Source organism: Dermacentor silvarum, chromosome 10, assembly GCF_013339745.2.
Source record: "Dermacentor silvarum isolate Dsil-2018 chromosome 10, BIME_Dsil_1.4, whole genome shotgun sequence".
Taxonomy (NCBI): domain Eukaryota; kingdom Metazoa; phylum Arthropoda; class Arachnida; order Ixodida; family Ixodidae; genus Dermacentor; species Dermacentor silvarum.
In genome coordinates, this window is record NC_051163.1 from 64,070,928 (window position 1) to 64,077,187 (window position 6,260).

Below are 6,260 nucleotides of genomic sequence, written 5' to 3' on the forward strand. Positions count from 1 at the left end.
CACCGTCTTGCCAAAGTCCTTCGGTTATTACTGGGCCTCTTCGATTATCCGTCTCTGACAGTCCCGAACTGTCCGAACGACTGCATACGCAACGCTCATTGGCTGAAAGCACCGTCTCGGGCAGTCCGCGACTTTCAGGAACGGATAATCGAAGACACGAACTGCTGACAAGTGCTCGCACGGCGCAGGAGGAAGGAAGAAGGGCTACGTCGATCTCTGAAACGTACACAAACTTCCCATAAGCGCTTGCGCGGCCTTGGGGGGGCTCGCGTGCCAAAAAAAAAAATAGTGTATTGCTTTAGTGCTTCGCGTTTTAAGTGAAGCTTGCTTTGCCTCTTCTCCCGACTTTCCGGGCGGTGCTGTATGGTCTTGCTCGCACGCGTCGCTGGGTTTCTTGCAACACCCCCAGGTGGCGCTCGCATCCGCGCATCCCGGCCGGCGCCGCCGCGGCAGCGTTTCGCAGTTTGTGCGTATGGCACGTGCTGTGCTTGCTTTACTATACGACAAAAATGCAGGTGCTGGGCTGTGGAGGTCTCGTGCTGGGCTGTGATAGCGTAAACACTACACTCGTCCGTAGCCTGAAGAGAGCGCCTGGAGCTGGCGTCTCAACAGCGTGCTGGCCACGTATGCAGAAGAAGCACGTAAACACGCGCCAGCAAAAGTGGCTCCAAAACGTGCACTCAGCGTCGAGGACACCCAAGCCCGAAAGAAGCGTCGCGCGGAACGGGAGCGTCTTCGCTAAGGAGCGAAACGTGGTGCAGGGCGTGAATGTAGGTTGGCTCGAAAACGTGAGGCAAGACAACGACGCGTGGCGGCCATGAAAGATTACGAGCGTCGTGATCCCTGCTATACCAGAAGCGAGAAGCGCAACAACGCATGGCGTCAATGAAAGACGAGGAGCGTGGTGAGCGCCACGACCAGAAGCGAACGATGATTCTCGTCAATCAAAGCAAACAGCTTCGAAACCTTCGCTTACATTCATTCCCACAGTGCGTGGAACCCGCACTTTTTTTTTTCTCTCCAGATGTATCTCTTCCCTACTACCTCTCTTCTCGAGTAGCATTTTTTTTAGAAGACATTTAAACCTTTGTCCTAGCGTTCTCAGTCAATTTTGTTGCCCTTGCGCGATTACCCCGCTAACAAACTTTCAAGACTCCTTTAGCGGACTTATCAACCGCATCTTCTATGGTGCTTATAGTTCGAATGTGAAAAAAAAAAAACGAGACAAGCGTAATTCTATCATGCGTGGTACATGCTGTTCAAACAAACATCTAAAAAAAAAAAAGCTGATCCATGGAGTTCAACTTCGCAAAAACTAGCAAAAGCTCGAGTATGAACGAAGCCTCAGCCGAGGGTTAATATTTTGGCCATCTGGGTTTACTTAATTTGAAATCAAAGCTTGCGCGTGAGCGTTTCTGAATCTTGCGTGCGCCCATCGTAACACAGCCGGGAATCGAAAAAGCGATCGCGTGCTTACATAGCACCAGTATATGCTATATATGTATATTAACCACTCTGTCCACACGCGGTGGGCGTACCTTGTATCGTGTCTCTAGCCTGCTACTCTCCCCTACGTAAACATTGAGCATACATGTATATGGACGGCTCACTGGCATCCCTAAAGCACACCGGTTTGTTCGTAGCGTGGTGAAATATGTTTCACGGATTCTTTGATTTACTTTTTTTAGGGGCGAAGCTCCTTATAGCGGCACCCGTTCCGTCCCCGTCGTCGTAGTAGTAGTGTGTAACCAGTAGTGTGTAACCAGTCTGAGAAAAATGAGAAAAAAAATTCCGAATTTGTGTCCGTAGCGCGGAATCGAACCAGGGACCCCTCGCTTCCGAGCGCGCGGCGTTAGCCCACTACGCCACGAAGCGGACATGGACACACGCACCACGATGGCAATAAATACCCAACCATAGCCTCCTCTATAAAGTTGTAGAGGAGGCTATGACCCAACATTAACGAAAGGCCGCGTTTCTAGCGCGTTTCTAACGCGTTTGTGCTAGCGCGTTACGGCCCGTGTAAGAAGCTGGTGTAAGACGCTGTGGCCTCTCCGCCTTACCTTCAACGCATTTCGAACGCGCTGCCCAAAGCGGTGGCAAGTCAAGTTCAAGTCGAGGAGCGTTTATGAATACGGGGGTATACTCTCTCAGCAGTCATGTGATGGCGTCGGCAAACGCGGTGCACGTTCCGGCATGTGTAAATGGCTGCGTAAGACGCTGTGGCCGCTCCCCCTTACTAGAGAGTACTGCACGTTTCTAACGCGTTTGTGCTAGCGTCCTCTTAAGCGGGAGATCCGATGATTCCCTCCGGAGCTTCGCCCACTCATCATCATTCACCCCGTGCATATGCTGTGATTTTTTTTTATTTACCAGTTAACTTCCTCTTTTTCTGGGTAGGGGGGGGGGGGGAGGGGGTAGAACGCAACTGTCTCTCATGGACCTTTAACATTTCGTTCGCACTAGTTCGAGGGCGCCGCGAGCGACTCGGTGAATCGCCTTCATTGAACAATCAGACCATTTGTAAATGAACGCCCGACCTACTGTTACAATGTGACTAATTCTCTAGTTTATAGCCGAGTTATTACCCGAATACATCTAAATTGCTGTTCCGTCCTTTCAATCTATCTACGTTAAGTACTTAATAGGGGAAAAAATAATAAGGGCTCACTGGCTGATGTAAATACTGGTGTGTCACAATATTAGCCGGAAAAAAGAAAACATAGTAACGGACCTGTGTCCTGCGCAGTGTACGCATTCGCCGCAGTGTAGCAAGCTCAACTGTAAACAGGTTCTTGAGAGTTGTCATTATCACTGTTTCGGTGATTTGGAATTCTTCAATCGGGCGGCCACATGGGAAATTGTGCCCCGCGTCTCTTCGGCACGACGTCCAGATTTTAGCGTTGCGCATTGTACATTTGAACTGTATGCATCTGTAAACCGATTTCTTGCAAAAGAAGCAGGCGTAGAAAGCACGCACACAAAAAGAACGAGAAGAACAAAACAAACGCGATGTCTATATACCCTTTTCTCTTTCTCTTTCCCGAATGCTCGCCCGCTGTCTGTTGTTGCGGTACTGTACATATATTTTCGGGCTACTCAGGTAGCCCGCGCGCAACATTTCCTTTCTCGAGAATAGACCATAAGTATTGTTTGAACTTTATGGAAGTAGAGTCCTTCATTCGTGTTTTGCCAGTGCTGTAAACCACCCTGAAGCAGGCCACATCTGGCCCTTGCGCCAATAAACCCAACTACTCATCATCACCTGAAGTACGTGCCGCGTGGTAACTAATTGAATCCACTTACACTCCAAAGTACGCATCTGTGCCGCGACAACAGCGTTTAATATACCACGTACAGCGCAGCGTACAACAGACGCGACGTTGCGAACACGTCGGATTTGCGCTCCGCATATCCGACGATCTAAAGCCACTCACGAACTGTGAAGACGTGAGTGACTTTCAGTAGAAGGGGCTCCAGATTAATTTAGACTACACCTGGGAGTTCCTTATCGAACACCTCATAATGCACGGGTGTCTTTCGCATTTCTGCCCGCATCCGGAATACGGCCGAGAATCGCTCCCGCGACCTTGCGCGAGCTCTGCCCAGCAGAGCGTCACGTCCACCCACCAAACGCGTTTTCGCGCTGCTCCCTCATTGCAGCGCGGTCGCGGCATCAGGGAGTCGAACTTGCTACCTTGTGCTCAGCAGTGGAACACCGTATGCATCGACTCAGACACCGCGTCGGGTTCATCGTTACGGTATAACGTTGCCTTTTCAGCCCTGGAGATTCGAACCGACGGCGTCTACATAGCTCCCGGGGAACGACGCTCCGCAGCCACATGCTGTCTCTCTGCACGTGCTCGCGGACGACGTACCGTGACAGCTCGCACAGGTGCGCTAACCTGCTCGTTCTAAGCGGCACACCTGGTAAATAGCGTATACTCACAGGTATCTTCCGAAGCGGTATACCTCCCTGTCGGTCTCGGAGAGTCGGATCCGCGCACTGCCTGGCGAGCTTACCAACGCGTGGCGACTGGTGGCTTAGGAAAAAAAGCCCGGGATGACGCGGTGGAGTTGCGGGTTGGGCCGGGCGGGGGGCGTTGAGAGAAAGGGAGGGTGTTGGCAGTGGCGGACGCCGCTGGCGCTGGCGGCGTAAATATTCTTGACCCCTCGCCCCCAAGGCGCGGGCTCCAAATTTGGCCTCGCGCGCGGCCTTTTCGCGCGCCCGCGCGGGGTAGACGCGTCAGACGTATATCCTCTCCTTTCCAACGTCGTCCCCACCATTTTCCTTTCTTTCTTTCGGTATTTGCTTTTTTTTTTGCATTGTTTAGCTGTTATCTTTGTTTGCGTTCCTCCTACTCCCGTCTTGCTCATCGGGAGGGTTCGTCTAGAAACCGCCGGTGCTTAGCCAAGAATTCGGAACCCTCCCCCCGTGCCTCGTCGAGCGCACGAGACCGCCACTGTCCGCTCGACGGAAGGTCCCGCCTCGATGACTGTGCGCGTGCGAGCTTGTGTACGTAACGTGACGTCGCAACATTGAGGTCGTGGGTTTTGAGCGGCGCAGCTGTGGGCTATAACGAGCTTGTTGGAGTATGACGTTCTGTAGAGGGAGAGAGAGAGAATAGGAAGAAGGGGTATGGGTTGTTGGGGCTATAGTTGGTTTTATACTTAGCAGGCATTGTTCACTGTTTGCTGTGCCGTGCACAGGAGGAGGGGGGGGGGGGGATTGGAAAGGGGACATGTAGAGAAAGCAATGATGTGAGAATAACAACGATTACATCGTTGTTATTGTTGTGCGCATGTACCCCACTTTCTTCTGTAATGCCTTTGAGCTTGAGGGTATGTGAAATAAATAAAATAAAATAAGTCTCGCGCGATGTGTAGATAGCGCCAAGCGTTGTCGAAGTGGATCCTTATCGACGTGGACGACGGTCCAGTTGATCAAGCGCGGATTCACGGAGTCTATGCCTCTGCGTACAGCCACATATGAGTAGGCACAAATAAGGTGAATATGCCTTGCTTTTTTTTTTTTCACGAAACGGCGGTGGCGTCTTGAAAATATCGGAACATAAGTTTTAAGAATTGTATGGAGGGTTCCAAGTGACTAGAGCATTATATTACCTACAAAATGTTTTATTGAGAGAGACATTGAAATGTCATTGGTCGTTGTTGGGAAATGGCGTTGAAAACGCGCTGTGTTTTTGTCAACATAACACAGAGCTGGTATTGGGGTGTGAAAGTTGGCCACTGAGATATTGAAATCTCTACGCAGGAACCTTGAAATTTTATTTACACGAAAATAGATGAGTAGTGCAGCCACTTTCTCGCCACTGCATACAGCAAAAACCTGAGGCACAGGTACTATGGCAGTCAACTCCTTCGACAAACACGTAAACACATAAACACATAAACAAAGGAACAAACACGAACACAAATACACGCACGCACACATACACGCACGTGCGCACACGCACCAACCGTCAGGGAGCCACCATGATAATTCCCGCATCGAAACCACGCTTTCGCAGAATGTGACGTTCAGGAGAAGGCTAAGACCACCTGCGGCCTGCCATGGTGTCGCGGTCGCGTCTTGGGCCGCGCTATGGAATCGGGGCTGTGCCTCGACCTCGCGTGTTATGTATAGACGTCAACGTCACCCGACAAAGATCGGGGTTCTTTTTTCCCTCGCAGTGCGACTTGGGCTGTTTCCAGAAAGTTAGGTGTCTAGGTCGTGACGTCACAAAATTTAGGTCGCGTCTCTTGACAGTTGGCCGGCAGCAGCGAGTGGCTTGTGCACCGTCTCCGTGCGGCTTGGCACTGGGCTAGTTCGTCGCGGACGTGTGATGCTTTGGCTCGCACACACGCACACAAAAGAACATACTTGGGATGACGGAGCAATACCTGTTGGTAGAAGGAAGCGAAAGAGTAGCTAAGAAGAAATAAACTTTATTGAAAGGGCCGGCAGTTTGATTTTGGTGGCCTCAGGTGGCGGCTCGAAGTCCTTGGATTCGGACGGCATCTTCGACTAACTCTTTTTTATTAAGAAATGAACCTCCGAACACCGAGGACCATCTTTGTGGGCTCGTAGCTCTTGGATGATTCTTAGCGCTGTAAGAGTCCACCTATATAGTGGACTACCCATTTCGGCCGCTGCTGGCTGGCTGCAGCTGCACGAGTGAGGAGGAGACAGGCGTCCCCAGCCAGTCTCCTTTTCGCTCGTACAGCTGCAGCCAATCAGCGACAGCCGAAATGGACAG

At 51.2% G+C, this 6,260-nt stretch overlaps 1 protein-coding gene across 2 annotated transcripts in view; it reads right to left on the minus strand.

The window, feature by feature from the left end:
* The window catches only part of LOC119465860 (uncharacterized), a 28,735-nt gene extending 24,633 nt beyond the window's left edge, over positions 1–4,102 (minus strand). The window contains exon 1 of one of the 2 annotated variants that reach the window (XM_049657113.1): positions 3,950–4,102. The gene's annotated coding sequence lies outside the window, so the exon portion shown is untranslated. The remainder of the gene's footprint in view (positions 1–3,949) is intronic. The other variant, XM_049657115.1, reaches the window with a different exon arrangement.
* Positions 4,103–6,260: the final 2,158 nt, after the last annotated feature.